At 37.9% G+C, this 21,425-nt stretch overlaps 1 protein-coding gene and 1 long non-coding RNA gene across 13 annotated transcripts in view; both read left to right on the top strand.

Annotated features, from left to right (window-relative positions):
- Positions 1-21,425, top strand: part of ULK4 (unc-51 like kinase 4) — a 378,927-nt gene that overhangs the window by 219,439 nt on the left and 138,063 nt on the right. The gene's annotated exons all lie outside the window — the stretch shown is intronic.
- LOC120582204 (uncharacterized) lies at positions 10,627-14,740 on the top strand. The gene is made up of 2 exons (XR_005647497.1): positions 10,627-12,582; positions 14,277-14,740. It is a non-coding gene; the product is annotated as an uncharacterized LOC120582204 (long non-coding RNA).

Genomic DNA, 21,425 nt, shown 5'->3' with positions numbered 1-21,425 from the left:
TTCGTGTCAAGCTCCTTTTCCCTCCGCTGTCTGTGCTGTAGCGATATCCACCTCATTTCAGTTTCTGTCACGCGCCATACTCCGTTCCAACCCACGCCTCCCCGCATACCAATCCCGTCCTTCTCAGCTTGGTGCTTCCTCCAGGGGCTCAGCTCAAACTCGTTTCTCAAGGAAGCCCTTCTCGATATCCCCATATTCTCCTCTGTTGTGCTTATCACAGTTTTAATTAAAATATGAATTAGGTCGCTCATCGGTTAATGTCCACGTCATCTGCTGGAATGAAAGCCCCGTGAAGACCCCATTCACAATGGACTCCCCTGCGCAATTCTCGGCTCTTGGTAGTTGCTCAGTAACTGCGCGCTGACTGAATGAATGGTACCGGTCCCTCAGGGTATCACTCATGTTTCATTTTCATTTGCTTCAAATCTCAGCACCTCGTTCGCAACCTCAGCCACAGAATGCCCTGAACCCCACGCGCTGTCCGACCGCTGACCTGCTCGGTGGTGACGTGCTTCGTATCTTTCTTCCCTCCACGTGTATTTACTGAGAACCTGACACACATAAGACATTGTCTGCTGAGTTCTTTTAAGGCCACCAAAATGAATAAAATTTCATCTGCTGCCTGATTTTTCATCAGTTCTCACCCAGTCCCTCACTTTCGGAGCCCCGCCGGCTAATCTCCGAGGGGCATGTCCTGTCACTTTGGAGCACAATGAACATCCTTGGCAGAGACCGAGAGCATCATCTGGGATGTAGCACAGCAAGTTTGTGGAGCTACAGACTTAGAAGCAGCAATCTTATTTTTGCTTCTCTCATTGTGTCTGACCTTAATTTTAAAATATAGAGAACTACACGTTCAATAGATAGTAATGTCCACTTTTCTTTAATGTTTCATCGAGATGAAGAGGCCTGTGTGTCGTTACCCTCCTTTCCAGCATCTCTTCACCAGCTCTCGGTGAGGCTTCTTAATGTCTGAAATACTCCGAAATATCAAAGGCATTGGATCACTTATCAGAAAGAGTTTTCAGTATAAGAAAAGAGGAAGACATTTAACAAGCTCTTTGACTACATGGGATTAAAAACATGTTAAAAATAGGAAGGAGGGACATATAACAGCAGAAGACGCGAACCTATCACAGTGTCAGGAAAGAGCACACAACGAGCTGTGCCTCCTAAAAATATCTGCGAGAGCTACTGAGAGACCTTTGAAGCTGTCTTCCAGAAAAGCAGATGTAAGTTCATTATTCAGGGAAGGATTTGAGAAGTTAGCATGTGAGCGGAAGGAGGTAACGCGGTCCGGTAATTGAAATAGCGGAGTTTGAATGCTGAGTCTATGACTTATTTGATGAGGTACTTTTGGGTCTTAATCTGTCTAGGATAAGGATACCCATTTTATGTTTGTCTTGAGGATTGAATGATAATATATGTAAATTTGTCGTGTGTAATTAATAAAATTAGCATATGTATTTGAAAATAAGTACTAAAAATAGTCAAGTGGTCCTCACATGTGACCATGTAAGCAGATCATTAGAGCAAGAAAAATGAAGCCCCAGATAAGTCATTAAGGTAGTATTAGTCATTTTAAATGAGCTAACCTTTATCACCCCAAAGAGATTCCAGTGCAGAATACTGAAAAATTCATAATGATCTCAGAGTCATTAAAAAAAATAGTTAGATATTCGTTTGTGGCGTTCTTTCTTTCCAGCTGTGTGTGTGTGTGTGTGCGCGCGTGCGTGCGTGCGTGCGTGTGTGCGCACACGCCAATAGAACTTTGTGTTTTTTTGGACATTAAAATTTGAACCTCGTAATTTTCACAGAATGTTTTCACAAAATATTCTTTTGATTTTTTTCAACCATTTAAAAATGTAAAAGCCATTTATTGAGATATAATTGATGTAACATGTAACTTTGTGGTATATGTGTTGATTCAATGTACTTATATATTACAAAAATTATCACTCATATAATTACTATTTCTTTTTCATGGTAAGAACCTTTAAGTACTACTCACTTAGCAACTTTCAAGTGTATAATACAGTGTTATTAGCTATAGTCACATGCTGTGCATTAGATCCTCAGAACCGATTCATCTTATAACTGGCAGTTTACACTCAGAGCCATTGTTCTTAAGAAGAAATGAGAGTGCCTTAGAGCTTAGGTTGGAAAATATCACAGTTACAAAAAAAGGAACGGAGGGATTTCAGATCTATGGATGGATGAATCTGTCTTAACAAAGTGAGGATGCTGTTAGTTCATGATAGTTGAAAACAGAATCTAATCGGGGAAGACTTGAGACCACGTTTAAGCGGCAGTAATGGAGATGAGATGTGGGAGATGGAAATCATGGACTCCTAGATCGTATAATCAGAACGACTGAGCATTTGGACAGAGGACAGTGCCAGGTTGTGTAATGCTTGCTTGTGGAAAAAGAAGAATCAAAATTTCAGTGAATTAACACAAAAGAGATTTATCAGTTGACTAATAGGAGAGTATGTGGCATTCTTGATCCATGGGCAGCTTTGCCCCATGTGGTGCCCACCTCCTTCCATTTCATGGCTCCGTCATTCCCCTGGGTATTACAACCCTCTGCACCCAGCAGGCAGAAGTGTAAAGTAGGGAGGAAGGCACACCCGCTCCTTATCCTCAGCGAGAGGTGAAAATATTTGCAAATCACCTATCTGGTAAGGGATTAATTTTCAGAATATATAAAGAACTGCTACCACTCAACAACAAAAAACCAAACAACTTCTTAGAAAAATGGGTAAAGGTCTTGAACATTTCTTTTAAAAAAAAAAATTTATACAACACACACACACACACACACACACACACACACACGTATATACATTCATATTCCAATAAACCCATGAAAAGATGCACAAAATTATTAATCATTAGGGAAACACACATCAAAACCATAATGAGATACTACTCACATTAGGATGATTGCTGTTTTATAAAAAAGGAAAATAACAGGTGTTGGTGAGGATATGGAGAAATTTGAATCTTCGTGCATTGCTAGTCAGAATGTAAAATGGTGCAGCGGCTGAGGAAAACAGGCGATTCCTCAGAAAGTTAAACATAGGATTATCGTATGATCTAGCAATTCCCTTCCTAGGTATATGCTCAAAAGAATTGAAAACAGACTCAAAACAGATACTTCCATACAGATATTCATTGTAGCATTAGTGCTACAACATGAGTCACAGGAGCCAAAAGGTAGAAACAACCCATGTGTCCATCAGTGGATGAATGGATAACAAAACGTGGTATATGCACACTGTGGACTATTATTCAGCCATAAAAAGAAATAAACTTCTTATACATGTTGCAACATGGATGAATTCTGAAAACCTTATGCTACATGAAAGAAGCCAGACATAAAACGACAAATGTTGTATGATTTCACTTGCACGAGGTGCCCAGAATAGACAAATTCATAGAAACAGAAAATAGAATAATGGTTGCCAGGGGGTGAAGGGAGGGGTAATGGGGAGTTATTATTTAGTGGATACAGAGATTCTGTGTGGGATGATGAAATTGGTCTGGAAATAGTGGTGATGGTTACACAACATTATGAAGGTATTTAATGCCACTGAACTGTATACTTAAAAATGGTTAAAATGGTAAATTTTATGGCATGCATATTTTACTGCAATTAGAAAGAATCCAGCTGGAAATGACGCACGTCCTGTTGCTCACATCCCCTGGGTGGGAACTGGTCTCATGGCCATGTTAGGATGCGGAGTTCGGGCAGTGGAGTGCCTGGCTGAGCAGTCATTTCCCAACAGTGATTCCTCAGTTTGGAAAAAACAACATGAATATTTTGTAGACAGCCAGCTATTTTAGCCATAAATACCAAATTAAAAATTTTTTTTTTTTTTTTTAGTATGTATGTATTTTGCAAGATAGTAAATCAAATTTAGAAGCAACTCCTTGAAACTGTAGGGTCAGAAGATCATGAGAAGTTCTTATCAAACATGAGCTAGGCAAAAGAAATATTCAAATTTCCATTTTACTAATTTAAAATGTATGAAATGTTTAAAATGAATGAAATGTTTCTTTTGTTAGTGTGCGTCCCGTGCCTTGTTGTCAAGGCTGTTGTTCATTTACTTTGATTCTCTTGTCCCTCTTTCCCCCACACGTTCATATGTGCCTCCAATTCAACTTCTCCACTACACTGCTTTTCAGGAGGGGACACTGCATGATCTCAGATGTGGGATATCAGATGTCTCCTCCGTGAGGAAGAATGTTGAGTTTATTTCTGGGTGGAACATTAAAGAAACATTGCAGATAAAACTAGAGGCTGCTTAGCACCCATAATGGTGAGGCAAATGGAAACTGTTCCTTCTGAGGAGAGGCAGAAGAGGCTGGGGTGTTTGGCATGTTGGCCAGATGACGAATCAGAGCTCCCAGCACTGCCTTCAGACGTGTGTCCTGTCCTGTGAAATGGGAGGTGGTGCATGCTGTGAGTTGCTCCAAAAGGCAGGACATTGAGTCCTAGCGAAAGTTCCAGAGCATCTATCTCCTGTTCACAATAAGAAAAGTCTTCCCAACAGTTAGAACACTCACGCATGGAGAGTTCAACTTCTGGACGGAGAGAGTGCTCTGCACTGTGAGTGACACAAGTCTGGAAGGGAGACCTAACAGAGAAGCAATTCCAGTGCTGGCGGGAGGTTGGCTGTGGCCCCCAGAGGCCCTTAACAGCTCTAGAGAGAGTCTGTGATTCTTTCTTATCTTGCCAATGTTTGCAAACATTCCTGCAGACTCCCAGATGAGAAGCAGAGGAGGAGTTAATGAAATGAAAGAAAGCTATTAAGATGTAAATTGTTTTCTCTGTAAGTGCTTTCACAATGGGCCGAAACATACATATACTTTTATTCCCTTATGTCTAGGCTGCTGACATTCAGGAACTAAAGATGGAAATGTGGAATCAAGCAGGTTATACCTATACAAAGAGAGACAGCCAACATCTGGCTCTTTCTTTTTTCCTTTAAATAGTATTATCAGTGCTGCATAGTGTCTCTAACGCCTTCTCTTTTATATCCTTAGTTTTAGAGAAGAAAAAAAATCTGACGTTGGGAAGCAATTACTGTAGCGCATTGCTGCCATATTCAGCAAATAGTATGACATTTAAAGTGAGGACAGTTATTAATGGGATTAGAAAAGTAATAGAACTTTATAGAGGAGTTTAATAACTCATCTACAGACCATGAAACAAAGCTAATAGTCATCCTTCATGGGTGAAGTGTTCTGTTTGTCCTGTGGTCCACTGCTTTGACTTTCAGTCAAATGTCAAGAGATCACTTAGATTTCAAGTGTCTTTAATGTGCATCTTATTTTAAAAGCTTATAGAATTTTGCACACTTAAAGAATGTGCAAAAAAAAAAAGCATTAACGTTTTTAATAAAATGTAGAGTATCAGCTCTTTCCATTTACAGATATATGAACGAGTGACTGGCAAACAAAATGATCAACCTATATAAGCACCAAGCTTTGGACTTAATCCAGTCTTTCTCTAGGTATCTCTTAGATGTTATAAATAGCTGAATAAATCGTAGGCCACTTACCTCCCATTCTGCTAACAATTCGCATCATAATCGAGCCTTTCTGCGCTTGATAGTTTGTCCTCCCCTTTCTCACTGACTGTGCCCAGAAGATTCCTTTCCTGTTGGAGACTGTTCTGATTTGGGTTTAGTTTCCTTCAGTTTCATTCAGTAATCCTTTTTTGAATCACAGAATGTTTAGAATTGGAGTATACCTAAAAATCATTCAAACCCCTCATTGTACAGTGCAGATCAGCGGTCCCTAACCTTTTTGGCAGCAGGTACCTGTGCTCCTGTGAGAATCTAATGCCCGATGATCTGAGATGGAGCTGAGATGGTGATGCTAGTGCTAGGGAGCGGCTGCAAACACAGATGAAGCTTCTGTGGCTCGCCTGCTGCTCACCTCCTGCTGTGAGGCCCAGTTCCTAACAGGCCACGGACCCATACTGGTCTGTGCCCCTGGGGTTGGGGACCCCTGGTACAGATGATGAAAGTGAACCCAGTGAGGTGCAGAAACTGACCCTAGGTCCCCCGGCTGGAAAGCAGCTGGGATGACCACGAGGTGCAGAGGTTCCAACACGAGCCCACTTCCTTCCCGATGCCTTCACCAAAGGCTGGCTCACCTCTCAGGACAGCAAGTACTAGCCAAGGCACCATTTAAGTATTCTTTTCTGTCTCTCATTTGAAACCAGGCTTTTGCGTTAGTTTTGTTTGTCGTTGATGAAATGGACTGGTTTCTTTTTAAGGCTAATATTACTGTTGACTCAAGATCCCTCCTTTTTAGGCACAGTTTAGCACCTTCTCCCATGATGTCCTTGGTGACCAATGGCATGCATGTATAATTTTTTTGCAACATCTGGCCAGTGTTTAGAAAAGGCGTCTGTGCCCAGAGAACAGAGCCGTGCATTCTTTAATGCTGAGATTGCACCAACTGCAGTCTCCAGCTGCAGACGGCGTTTGCTCTGATGCTCCGACGCTCTGACGTGCAGCTTGTATGGAAAACCTGATACTTTAAAGGACAGTTTCAAATAATAACCTAAAAAGAGTGGAGTTGTTATATTTGAAATATAGAAAAAAGAAAGGATAATTGTTTGGGGACAGGTCTGTTTTATGAACTTGAAGCAGTAAGCAGGTTAATGGCACTCATCATGTCTCGGGAGAGTGGTCGGTCCAGAGGTTTTACTCAGCCTGCTCAGATGTTTGTTATTGGATGAGGGGATGCTCATTCCGATTTTTCTGGCCCAACACAGGTCACGTCGTTTTTACTCAAACATTTTTTAAATGAATGAATGAACAAACGAACTTGAGACATTACATTAATTAAAGATAATTGCGCGTGGTAGGTGCTTTGAGAGAACCGGGCGAAAAGAGAGAAAAGAGGTCTAATGATAACATGATGATGATGGCAGTAATAACAGTAAGAAGAAATGGGACCCAAAATGGCATTTGTTTTCCAAAGACCAAGCCATCTCGTGTTGAACAAGGTTAGTGGGTTTGCGTCTGAGTCAGGCTCCTTCCCAGGCAAAGTAGATATATGTCCCATGAGGAAAACCGGTCATCCGGGTCCAGAGAGCCCGCAGAGGTCCTTTCAGAATGGGAGTAGAAACCTGCTTTTTTGGCCTGGTGGGTTATTTAAAGGAGAAGTGTCTGCGGTGTGTTGCTAATGATGCTGTGTACTCATATCGAAGGGGCAAAAATGTACATACGTATAAATGCAAACATTTCATAAGTCCCCATCTCAACTGTATAGCAAAAGACAGCAACAACAACAACCTTAAACTTTCCTCCTCGAACGTAAATGTTCCAATTAAATGTGTCTAATTCTTTTCTGGCATAAAATAGTCTGATTGTAAGTCAATTTGTCGTCTGTTCAAACTCCACCTCCCTCTTAGGACAGCTTCTCCCCTCCCTCACCTCCCTAAAACAGTCTGAACCTGCAGGGTGTTTCGTGTGTCCTCGTGGGGTGGGGGAAAAAGAGGGGCATTCCTTGTATCCCCTTATGCTGAAATACAAATAAAATAAACATTAATTTATTTTAATGATATGAAATGCCTTTTAGTTTTTAATCAAATGTGCTTCATTGTTTTTGAAAATATGACTTAATACTTTATGATAGAGCAGTTTGCAGCTTTAGATCTGTTTATTTTTTCTTAATTAGCGGACTGTTTTTCAGAGCAGTTCGGTTCATCAGAATGTACTGAACAATTCTATGGGTTTAGTGAAGTGCGTGTGTCTGTCATGTGTCTACCATCACAGTATCATACAGGATAGTTTCACTGCCCTAAAAATTTCCTGTTCTCCACCTATTCATTCCTCTTTCTCTCCCATCCCAAGCCTCTGATCTTTTTAATCTCTCTCTAGTTTTTCCTTTTCCAGAATGTCATATATTTGGAATCATAAAGTAGGCAGCCTTTTCATATTGGCTTCTTTCACCTAACAATATGCATGTAAGGTTCTTCCATGTCTTTATGTGGCTTGACAGCTCATTTCTTTTTATCACTGACTAATATTCCATTGTATTTACCGTATCTGTTACATTAACATTCCATTGGATTACTACAGTTTGCTTATTCATCTATTCACTTAACGAAAAACATCTTGGTTGCTTCCAAGTTTTGGCATTATGAATAAAGCTGCCGCGAACATCCGTGTACAGGTTTTTGTGTGGACTTAAGTTTTTAACTCATTCGAGTAAATACCAAGGAGAGTACAACTGCTGGATTGTCTAGTAACCTTATGTTTAGTTTTGTAAGAAAGTGCCAAACTCTCTTTCTGCCAGCAATGAATGAGAGTTCCTGTGGCTCCACTTCCTTGCCAGCCCGTGGTTGTCAGTGTTTTGGATTTTCACTATTCTGTTCCGTTTCTGGCGGCATCTTATTGTTTTAATTTCCAGTTCCCTAATGACACACAGTGCGGGGCATCTTACCGTGCGCTCATCTGCCATCTGCGTATCTCCTTTGATGAAATACTTGCTCACGCCTTTTGCCCGTTTTTTAATGAGGTTGTTTCCTTATTGTCGAGCTTAAGGATAGTTTGTATATTTTGGATACAGGTTCTTTCTCAGATATGTTTTGCAAATATTTTCTCCCAGTGTGGTGCCTGCCTTTTTATTTTCTGCTGGTTTAGTTTTGGTACTTGGTTTTAATAGCTGTGGTAGCTGAAAAGTAAACCTCGCCTCGGTGCCTAAATTTGCATGGAGAAAATGCACCATTGACTCTGCTTCATAAATTATATTTTCAAAACCTACACTGGCTATGCAAGGACTTTTAAATAATTTGTCTATAAAAGTTTATTTTTCCAGAATATTGCCTATTTTTTCTAATTGGAACATATCGCATTCTTATATAGATTCAAGACCTACTGAGATTTCCTTGAAAAATGTTTAAATAGGTGTGAAAAATAGCTTCCAGTTTTTGACATGTTTTACAGGCTTTTTATGGAGCTTTAGCATTCAGTAATAAAATACACTTAATTTTAAGCATTCAACTTTTACATACATATAAACATATAAAACCAACACATAGCTCTATGAACATTTTACCACACCAGAACATTCCTTCAAAACCCTTCCCAGTCCACGCTTGTATCCCGAGCATGTTGGTATTCTGATTTCTATCACCATTGATTAGTTTTGTCTGTTCTTACACTAACTACACAAGAAATATAAATTCTATCCACTTTTGTTTCTGGCTGCTTTTAATGGAATAATTTCTGTGAGTCATACCCATTGTTCCTTACATAACTGGTTTTTTAAATTTAAAATACTACTATGCAGTATTCCATATTCTAGTTTCTCTTTTTCCTGTGTTAATGGACTTGGACTGGTTTTCAGTATGGCTGTTATGAATAAACCTGCTATTAACATTTGTGTACTTGTCTTTTGGTGAATATATCCCCTCATTCATATCGGATACCTGCAGAAACACACATACACACACACACACACGCGCACACGCGCGCACACCTACAAGTGGAATTTCTGAATCATAGGGGAGATGTATATTAGTCTTTAGTAGATTTTACAAAATAGTTTTCTAAATGCTAATTTGCATGCTAACTGGCAACCTATGAGAGTTTCAGTTGCTCTACATAAATTGGTATTTGTCTTTTTAATTTTAATCTTTCTGTTAGTGTGTAGGAGTATCTTGCATTTTTAATGCGTAGCATTTGCATACATGCATTGGCCATTTGGGATATCCTCTCTTGTGCCTGTGCATGTCTATTACTCATTTCTAAAATTGGCTGTTCATGTTTTTCTTACCGATTTATAGGTTTCTTTTTATATTGTGGGTAAGATTCTTTTGCTGGCTATGTATATTGCAAATATTTTCTTCAATTCAACATTCAAGTAATTCCTTGAATCCAGAAGCATGCCTTCATACTCCTCAACGGTGAACTTAATGAGCAGATATTTGTAATTTAATGAAATCTAATTTATATTTTTTATAGTCAATGCTTTTTGTGCCTTGTTTAAGTTATTTTTGCCTGTGTCAAAGTCATGAAGGCATTCTAATGCTTCCTTCTAGAAGATTTGTTATTTACTTTTCATATGCATCTCTGTGAAACATCTCACATTTTCGTGTATGGTGAGATGCGGTCATGGCTCATTTTCATCTTCTGCCTTCTTTATTTAAAGGGTTTTTCTCGTCCAATTTTTCTTAGGATAGAAACTTGAAATTTTTAGGGAATAATCTTACAATACTTTCAGTTATCCCGTCACATCAAAATTATCTTTTTATAGTAGTTAACTTTTTCACTGACTGTTAGAACTTCTTCACCTTGAAGGGACAGGCTAAGCGTGTATGTCGAGGGTGAGTGTGTGTGTGTGTGCGTGCGTGCGTGCGTGCGTGTTTGCGTGTGTGCGTGCGCGTTTAAGTATCAGCTTGATAGCATACTCTCAACTTGTTTCTCATCACACAAAACCTTAGCAACTATCATTTTATAAAGAAAATACTACATAAGACATCCTCAAGTTAGTGGTTTTAAGATCTTAGCCATGAGATAAGCAGTGAGTCATGTTTTTTTTTTTTTTTTTTTTTTTCCCTGATCACTCTACATCTCATTACAAATATTATAAAGATCATCACTGGCTTAGTGTCGAGAATGGATACTTTTGACCCTGGTTGCCTGGGTTAAGTCACTATGACCTTGGGCTGTTCTTTACTTTTCTGTGCCTCAGTGGCCCCACCTATAATGATATGTTTAATTATAATATCCAGCCGAGGGGGTTGCTGCAAGTAATACGTGGGAATGAATATAAATGAAGTCAGAATGTTGTCTTGGACAAAGTTTGTGTTCCATAAATATTATACATGCATATAGTCATGTGTGTTTATTTAATTTTGTTATTTTTCCTCTAGTACATTATATATTTCTGGCATTCAGTGACCTTACTGCAATAGTTTGTCAGTGAATGATGCTGGGAACAAATTTTATTTGTGGGGTTATCTTTGTAACCTTACCCCGAGAATAATTTTTTAAAAATTCAGATCAAAGCAGGTATTCTGTCAGTGGTTTTACTTACACAGGTTGTAATAAAAACATTTCTAGTAAAGAAATTATTTACTGTCAAGGATATATCTCTTCTACCACGTCTTTTCTGTAGTGATTCATTGAAAAAGTAATTACTGGAATATTTCTTGATAGCAACAAATCTGGATATACTGTGAATAGAGTCAATTTTGAAATAGCTATATTGTGAGCCAGGCTCTCATAATATAATATATAATTTGTTCTCATACTTGCTGCATGAAATTTCCAGCAGTATATATTTTTTAAATTGCCGACAGTATTTATTGATAAATATTAACTTTCAGGGGATTTTTTTTTTTTGAGGTTGCATTTTTACCATAGGAAAGAAAAGTATTTCCCTGAAGGTTCGTGGTTTTTAGATTTTTACTATAAAGTATGAAACTCAAAGGGGCTTCTGTATATTTGTCATTAAGTTTCATGAATTGTTGAGAAGTACTAGATGAGAATCACATGAAATAGAGTTTTATTTTTCTATTGTGGGTGCTTAGTTTTAAATTTTCCCTCTAATTGATGGATTCATATTATTTCTAGCTAAAATATGAAGACAAAATACATAGCAAGAGTCATTGTAACAGTAGTAGTTTTCATAATTTAATTTTTAGTTGATTTCTCCAGATCTGATTAGGTTGTCATTGTTTTTAACATAACATACTATGGCTGAGGAGAGCTGTGGGGAGTAGAATTGCTGTGCGTTTTTTTGGTGGTTGGTATTCGGTTGTGTTTTGTGTTATTACTATTACTTTCATTTCTAGATTTTTTTTTTAGGAACCATAAGGTACTTGTGTACTTTTTGATCGTCATTTAGTTAAAACTAGATAATATAATAGGTGCATTCATCCATCTAGACGCTGAGGTTTTACAGAACTCACGGACCCGCCTGCTCTGCCTCCCCGAGTCATGTCGTCCCCACTGGTTCCTCTGGGTGCCCAAGCGACACTCACTGTGTACAGCAGAGTGATCCATGGATCCCGGGAGAAGGCCAGTTGTTGGTTTAGTTATTTATTTTGTAACAATAATTATGAGGCAAGTTCCGAGAGAAAAAATAAACAGACGAGTTGACGAAAAATTTGTAGAAATGTCAAGGAAAATTTTAAAAGAGAGAGACTTCAGAGACGTCAATAAGCAAGGAAGAAGAAAAAGCAACAGGAAAAACAATGGCTATAACCCTGGATTTCTACAGAGCCTCTGCTGCATGTCTCAAAACTGGGAAAATCATTGTCAGCTCTCACTTTTCCTCCAGAATATAGTTTTTACACTGAGGAAACCCGTCTATCTGTCCTCTCAGCCTGGTTGGATCACTGCAGTAATTGTCCCCAGGGCCCAAAGATGGGTGGGAAGATGCGTACAGCAGCCCGGAGCACCTTCTCTTCAGCTTCCGTTTCTCTAAACTGGAGGCCTGACGTTTTCTCATCTGGCTTTCTCTCTCCACACTGATGTCAGTGCCAGCAGGAGAGGAGGAAGGAGATGTATGTAAACCGATAAACAACGTACTGTGTGATTTAAGGTGATTACATGAATGTATGTACTATTTACTATTTATGTACAGTGATTTCTAGTTTTTCTTGCTATAGGGACAGTGAAAAGAATAACACTACAGAAACGTAACACCTATTTGTAATTTTAAAACTGTTGGCTTACTAATATTAGAAGGGAATTACCTTAATTTGATAAAGAATAGCTCCAAAAATAAACTAGAGCAAAGGTCATATTAATATTGGAATCCTGAGAATTTCTCCCTGCGATAAGAAACGAAGATGTCCACCATCACTACTTCTATTAAGCATTGAAGTGGGTGGTCCTAGCCAGTGCAATAAGGTAAGAAAAAAAAATAGATGCATAAGAACTAGTGAGAAAGAAAGAAAACTACCATTATTTTCCGATGCCATGAACGTGAACCTAGAAAATTCAAAAGAATGTATGAAGTCCTGATATTAATAAGCAAATTTATCAAGGTCACTAGTTACAAAGGTCAGTATAAAAATCCATATAAGATCAATATCAAAATAATGTTTCTACCAACTATAAACAAAAAAAAAATGTAAGGATGATCGATTACATTTATAGTCGCACCCCAAAATTCAAATAACTAATGAACCAAACACGTGCACTGAAAACTGAAGAACATCGGTGAGAGACGGGTACAAGGACTTTCATAGCACAATACGTATAATGACAAAAATGGGAACTACTCAAATGCTCATCAACTTTAGAATGTTTAAATATACTGTGCAATGCTACCTAGCCATGAAAATAATGAACCACAGCTACTGTTCGTACGGTAGGGGGCGTCTCATGAACATAACTTGTGATATCAGTTGCACAATCTACAAAACCAGGCAGCTAGCTAATCCTTGAAGTTAGGAGTCAGAATAGTAATGACTTCTGGGGAGAAGGTAATGTCTGGAGGGAGTACAGGAGGATTCTGGGGGATGGGGGTGGCGATTTTCTTTTTCTCAAGCTGTAGGCTGTTTATGTGAGTGTGTTCAGTTTGGAAAAACTCATCTATCTGTGCACTTATAGTATTTACAGTTTTTATATGTCTACTACACATCAATAAAAATATTTTCTAAAATGTCTAATACCAATCAAATGTAGTAGGTAAACATTTGGTCTATGTGCACCTTAGATTCAGTGAGTCAGATTTGTTGTCATTTGACACTGCCACACAGTAGCTTTGTAATCTTGTGCCCCCAGCTAGGGCACATGTGTGAACTACTTCCTCATCTGTAACATGAGAATAATGTCATCATTGTTTAGATATATTGAGAATTAATGTGGCACAAAACATCGTTGAGAAAATGCTCATTTTCTTCTTTTTATGGGACAATGTGTATATGCATGTATGTGTAAAAATTATATACATGTAAATATATGTACACATATCTATGATAGAGAGCGACAACTCAGTGAATTTTATATCACGGCTGATGATTAGATTCAAAATGAACTTTCTACAAATGAAACATTAAATATATGTTTACAGTTTACATTTAGAGAACTATATATAACTATATATTTATGTAGTATGTTCAGATATAGAGCAGAGTTCATTGAAATTTTTTTTTACAGTGAGATTGTGGACATATATTTTTTTCCCCCTCTAAAAGCTATTATGTATAATAAAACATATCATTAGTTACATTTAGGTTGTTATAGATAATAGGTTGGGATCTAATAATGATTTTTCTCCCTTTGCAGCTTGTCAGATTTAATCAGTAGGCAATCAGACATTGATGGAAAATGAAATTCAAAGTTATGCTCTATACTTCCATATTTGCATACATCAATTTGAAGACCCGAGCTATTTCACAGTCCAAAATAACTTAAGTGGCTTTTATTTCCATTCACTTAGTCACATATTCATTTATTTCAATATTTGTCAAGAACTAATTTCAGTCACTCTAAATGAGACAGTAAATCTGTGTCAATTATATGTCAGAAAATATATATGACATGAACAATAGGGAGTAGGACGTGTGAGATGGGGCCATCGTGCACAGGGCGAATGGGGAAGGCCTGTCTTTTAAGATGACATTTGAGCAGAGATGGGAAGGAGGGGATGAAGAGTCATACCAACGTGAAGGGGGCAGGCATTCTCTGCGTGACCAACTGAATATTCCAGTCTTAATTCAAAATCAAATGATACAAAATAAAATTTTTTTTAAAAATATATCTCTACTTCAATGGGGTGTTTTTTGTCGTGTTTTGTTCGCTTTGTTTTTGGATATTCGGAGTCAACCAAAATGGCCTTTCTTGTTGTTGAAATCAAAGCACCGATTCAGATGACTAGTTCTGAGTGTTGAGGTCCTGGAATTCAGTATTTCTAGTTCTGGCTCCTCTTTTCAGAGTCCTTGCTCGATTTTAAAGTATGTTTACGTCATGAGGAAGACGTGGATTATTTTTCAGAAGAGGGTTGTTTTATGTCATTGTAGAAAGTTCAGATGTCGGCTATTAACAATCATCAGGTTTCTTCTTTTTTTAGAAGGCCAAAAAAATACTGAATGATTAATAAATCATGTGTACTAATTACATATATTTTTAAGTTATAGTGTGAAAAAGAGACATCATTATTTAGGTTAATTTTCAGCCAGTTCAGAAGTTAGTGTTTTTAATATTTTTCAACCTCTAACCTTAAATAAATGATTTAAACAACAAATTAAGTATCCTGTGACATTAGCGGAAATTTTCCTCATAATTTTGGAGTGGACAGCAACTTTAGAGTCTTCTAATCTAATTTCTTCACATCAGTGGGGAGGTCTGAGGGAAGGTGGGGAGCTCTGCAAAATTAGGGCAGACGGCTGTGATCTGCAGACCACCAAACCAATACCCTTTTCCCCGTGCCCTGGTCAGCTTTAGATCACAGTGTGCCCGCGGTGAAAAGAAAAGCAGATGTCATGATTATTTTATAAATAATTTCTGAAATGCTTTATACATATTTAGCTTAACAGCTAAGTTTTGGTCTCTCATTGGCTTTATTTGCCTTTGTGCTCCCTGTAGCAGAACCACGATGCATCCACTGATGGATATACATGTTGTTCGTGGATTAGAAGACCCGATAGAGTAAAGATACCAGTAGTCTCCCAAACTGGTTTGTGAACTCAGTGCAATGAAAATAAGTACGTGTGTATTTTGTGCTGTTGAGAAGGTTCCACTCCTGGCGACTCTATGAATGTGTGTTGTCCACAACGTCCTGCTCAGCTCCTGTAAACTCACGCTTATGGCTTCCTTTATGAAGTCAGTCCATCTCCTACTTGGTCTTCCTCTTTTCCTGCTGCCTCCTGTTTTTCCCAGCATTAGTATCTCTTCCAAAGAACCCTGCCTTCTCTCGATGTGTCTGAAGTAGGATAGCTCCAGTTTTGTCATTTTTGCTTCCAGCGATGTTGCAGGCTTAATTTGCTCTAGGACCTGCTTGTTTGCGTTCCTGGTGGCCCAGAGCGTCCGTAGAGCTCTCCTCCAACACCATGTTTCAGATGAATGCAGCAGAAAACTGTCCAGCTCACCTCACTATCGAACTTTCGCATCCGTGAGTAGTAGCTGGGAAGACGAGGGCGTGGATGACCTTAGCCTTGGTCTCTAATGACTCATCTTTGCTCTTGATGATCTTTCCTGATTCTTCCGCTGCTGCGCTTTGAGTCTCAGCCTTCTCTTGATTTCTTGGCTGTCGTATACATTCGAATCGATGACTGAACCTAGGTAAGCCAAGTCTTTAACAGTTGCATCGTCTTCACTGTCTTTGCTAACACCGTATTTCTTCTGTTGTCATGATTTTTGATATTTAAGTTCCGTCTTGCTTTGGCACTTCTTTTACTCCCCTCAGACGTCATTTCAAATCATTTCTAGTTTCTGCCAGTAAGATGGTGTCATATACATATCTTAAGTTATTGCTATTCTACCAATTTTTACTCCTTCCTGAGTCTGCCCTAGCTTTTCATGTGATAGGTTCTGTGTACAGATTAAACAAGTAGGGAGATAAAAATGCACCCTTGTCTGACAGAAAGATTGCTCAGAAATAGAGCTCTATTTGTTCTATGACAGAATCAGCATTCCAGATCTCTGGAGAAATGATGACGTATTCCGTGAGTGGTCCTGGAATAATAATCGCTCAGTATGGGGGAAAAAAGAAATTCGACCTCTACTTCATACCATTCCCAAGAACCAAGTCCAGGTGTTTTATATATTGAAATATAAAAAACTAAATTTTAAAACTTTTAGAAGAAATGTAGGATAATGTCTTTATGACCTCCAGATAGGTAAAGATTTCTTAAACACTAATCACAAAAGAAAAGAGTGATTAGTTTGAGTACCTTAAATTAAAAAAAAAAAATCTATTCATCACAAGATACCAACTGGGACATAAAAAGACAAAGCATAAACTGAGAGAAGCTATTTCTGGCATACATAATTGACACAGGATTAGTATCCTGGGTATATGAAGAATTCCCTCAATTCTGTAAGAATTGGAAAAGACAACTCAATAGAAAATTAAGTGAAAGAAGTGAATAGGTATTTACTATAGAGATAAATGGCAAATAAATATCAAATCGTAAATAAATATGAAAAAGCTCAATGTTTTTAATAGGGAAATACATGTTAAATTCTCAATGAGGTACCATTTTCATACTACTAGATTGGTTCTATAGTACTGATGAAATTATGATCAACTGTGTATGAAAGTGGTATATTCATAACATCACTGTGGACAATAGTTAGACTACCTTTTATAGTTGAACATTTGTATATCCTTTGACTCAGCAATTACTGTCCTCAAAATACATCTTAGAGATGTTCTCACATATATGAATCAAGAGAAATGTACAGAAATATTCATAGGAGCATAGAAACAATCCAAATGAACATCAGTAGAAGAATGGGTGTATGAATGTGGTAAAATCATACACTGGAATATTTCCAGCGGTGAAACGAATCAAAGCTAAATGCACAAGCAAAATTGTGAGGGAAAAAAAGCGAGCTCCACAATTTAATACGTAGTGTAAAACCAATTTTATAAAACTCAAAACCAAAGTTAAATAATACATTTAGAAATACATACACATAATAAGACCGTGAAAACAAAAGCAGAGGAATAAAACACTCCAAATCCAGAATAGTCGATATATCTAGGGAGGATTATCTGGGCAGACTAAGTGGAATTGGTGATATTCTAATTTTTAAGTTGAGTATATCATTTATGAGTGTCCATTTTATTGTTACGCCTCATTATTTACATTCAATATTCTTTGCATAATGTCAAAATATAACACAAATAATAAAATATTAGAACTACAATTACAAATTATGTAGAAAATAATGACTCAGGGAAAACTATATATCACACTTTATGTACTTTCAGTTAAGCTCTTCTCAGATTAAAGTTAATAAGTTTGAATTCTTTTGTTAATAAGAAAAATAAAGATAAATGGATCATACAGTCAATTCGGGGAGTTCAAATAAAACCAACAGAATAGAGGAATTAATAAGTGTTTTAGCCAAATAGTTGAAAGCTACAAGTAAAATTAGGCAGCAGACACATTTCAGACTTTCCCATGTTTGCATAGGCAAATAGGACTTTGCAGCTATGTCGGGCGTCTGCAAAGTGTCCAGTGAACCTTAGGCGCGAGGCGCTCCTGTGAGATGCTGGATCCCCATGTAGCAGTCTAGGCAGAGACAAGGGTGCAACCGCTCAGAACACTGCACTGTGGCCTGTGGGACACTGTGTCACACAAAAGTTACAGGGACCAGAGAGATTGGTCCTTCGTCCTGAGGGCAGGCGGGTAGGACTGGGGTGGTGGGCTTCTAGGCAGGGCATCTCTGGCCTCAAATGGCCTTGTTCTTTACCCCACAGTGCTATGCCGATGTTATCTATTGTCTGCCATAAATGTGCCATTTTCTTAGACATAAGGTTGGCCAGCTTTTGTGGAATTAATACATTAATTAAAATCTCAATACATTCATTATTTTTGGCCAGACATGGAAAGCCAAAAGTGCATTGGACAACTGAAAAGTTCCTTTTTAACTACTTTATGTGGAAGTTAAAACTTAAACTCCCACCCTTTGCATTATGCAGCGAATTGTACCCAGGCTACAATTGTAGCCCATCACATATTTTATGTCGGTCAATAAAAACTTGCCCAAGGTGTCCTGTCCTCAGCACCTCAGAAAAAAGCTGCCACTTTGCCAAGAAATATTAGGATTCCATTGTGGCGCCTCAGAGGTTTTGCAAATATTTACTTCAGACTTTTCTGTTTGGTGTAGTCAACTCTTGACTGGCCAGAACACGGTAAGTGGAAGGCGGAAGGTTGGGAGGAGGCATCCAAGGGTAGATCACAAGCAAGCCACCACGTGTTCTAACAGAGCACGTGTTGGGGTTCTTCATGATATTTCCTAAGAAAAGTTATCAATAAAAATTACCTTGAGACCAATGTTCTGTTGTCCTTTACCTGTAAGGATGGAGCTCCTAGCTCAGTAAAAGTATTGGCAAGACAGTGACGGAATGAACAAGGGAAGCGGGCCAGGGAAAGGAGATGTAAGAGGCTCCATTTTAGTGGAGGCTGATATTTAAAATGTCACCAAATGTGATAAGACAGAAAGTAATACCGATGCATGAGATTCAGGCAGACTTTTGCTGTCCCAGACTTCCCATTTCGGCTTTTGGTCTCTATAGATTTGTCTTTTCTGGACATTTCATATAAATGAGAATCTTAAAAATAGTCCTCTGCATCTGGTAAAAGTCTTTAAAAGTATAGTATGTGATATAGTCTCTCAAAGAAGAAACTCATGTTCATCTATTTTCTGTTTCACGGATATTCGCTTTTCTCTATTTCTGTTTGCTTTGGGCTTAATTGGTGGAGTTTTTTCCCGTCCCCTCTAGATTCTTAAGGTGGGAATTTATAGAATTGATTTTAAAGCTTTATTCTTTTCCAGCATTTAGAGCTACAGATCTCTTTCTAAGCACTGTCATATTTTCATTATCATTCATTTTGATATATTTTCTAATTTCCCCTATTTCTTCTTTAACCCATGGCTAATTTTAGAAGTATATTGTTTAATTTTCATACATTTAGCGATTTTCTAGATACTTTATTGTTATTGATTTCTAACCTATTTCCAATCATGTTGAAAAAAACATCTTCCGTAAGATTTCAGGGGTTTTTTTTTTTTGAAGTTTATCGAAGCTTATTTATTGTTTTGGCCTGGCACGTGCTCTACCTTGAAGGTTTCATGGGTACTGGTAAAGAGTGTATATTCTGCAGTTGGATATAGTAGTCTGGAAAAATTGTTAACCTCAAGGTGATTTGGATACTGTTCAGTTTTTCTTTAGCTGATTTCCTATATATTGATTTCTTTCAGTGTTTATATCACTGAGAGAGGTGTTAAGAATCTCTATTTGTGACTGGATTTGCCGCTTTTTCTTTACCTGTATCAGTGTTTGCTTTATGTATTTTGAGGCTCTTATTAAGTGCTCTTAAATTTATGATCATTTCTTCCTGACAGATTGACCCTTATATCAATATGGAATGTTCCTTTTTATCTCTGGTATAATGTATTTGGTTTTCAGAAGTTTGTCTGTTCATGTGCCTATATATAGTCTTATTTATCATTTCCTTGCTCGGAGTTAGCTGAGCTCTTTGAATTTGTGATATGTGTTTTGCTTTGTTTTATCAAATTTGGCAAACTATGAGCTGTTATTTTTTCAAATATTTTCTCCCTATTCTCTTTTCTTCTGGAATCCCAATTATATATAATATGTATAATATATAACCTATAATATAAATAAATGTATATGTGTATATATCACACACATGTATGTGCATTTTATGTATTAGTCTATTTGGTATGGTGTCTACTTTTTAAAAATTTTGTTTTTTCTTCTCTTCCTATTAGATCGTTCCTATAGATATCTCATAGTTTTCTAACCTTTTCTTTTTCTTTTTTCTTTTTTTTTTTTTTGCTGCCATCTTCAGTCTGCTGTTGATCTCAGCCAGTGAATGTTTTATTTCAGGGAACGTACTTTTTAGTTTTAGAATTTCCATGTGGTTTATAGTTTTTATTTTTAAAAGAGTTCTGATCTGTTAATTCATTATGACCAAATTTTTAAATGTCTTTCAACATATTTTTATGAGCTGCTTTAAAAACCTGGGTCATTTTGGTGTCTCTATTAAATGTATTTTTTCTTGGTTATGGGTTACATTTCCCTGATTCTTTGCATATATAATGCTTTTTTTTATTGCATGATGGCAGTTCTGGGGGCTATATTGTGAATCTTAATTTTGTTGTCTTCCTTTAGGGAATGTTGAGTTCTTTTCTGGCTGTCGTTTAATTTACTGGTGGTTCAGCTTGATTCCTATTAAGTCCTGTTTTTATTTTTTGTTACCATGTGTCTGTTAATGAGGTGTGGCTTTTCTGAGGTCTCAGTTGAATACTCAGTGTATTTAGCAAGATTTCTTTTCTCTGGATTATCAGAGCTGCTTGTCTCCTAGCTCTGTGCAGTTTTCAGACTCTCCATTCAACTGACAGCTTTCGGGGGGCTGCTGTCTTTCACACCTCCCGGACTGTCACCCAGTGAATATCTTAGTACTAAACCAAAGACTTTGGGGTACCGCCATGCAGATTTCGGAAGCTCCTTTTCTGAGCAGCTCTACTCCATTAATCTACCTGGTAGACTCCAGCTGCCTCAGCAAACCATGTCTCTCCAGTGTCCTGGTCCTCAGCAAAGTGAGGCAGCCATGTTTGCTTGGGCCCGACCACCTTGTACCTTAGTCTGGAAAGTTCCTCCAGGCAGAACGCCTGGCTGATTATAGGGCTCTTTCATGCATCTTGCCTCTCTCAAAAATCAGAGTCCTGTACTAT

Source organism: Pteropus medius, unplaced genomic scaffold (assembly GCF_902729225.1).
Source record: "Pteropus medius unplaced genomic scaffold, Ma_sr-lr_union100, whole genome shotgun sequence".
NCBI classification, from domain to species: domain Eukaryota; kingdom Metazoa; phylum Chordata; class Mammalia; order Chiroptera; family Pteropodidae; genus Pteropus; species Pteropus medius.
This window is presented reverse-complemented; position numbering and strand designations above follow the sequence as displayed.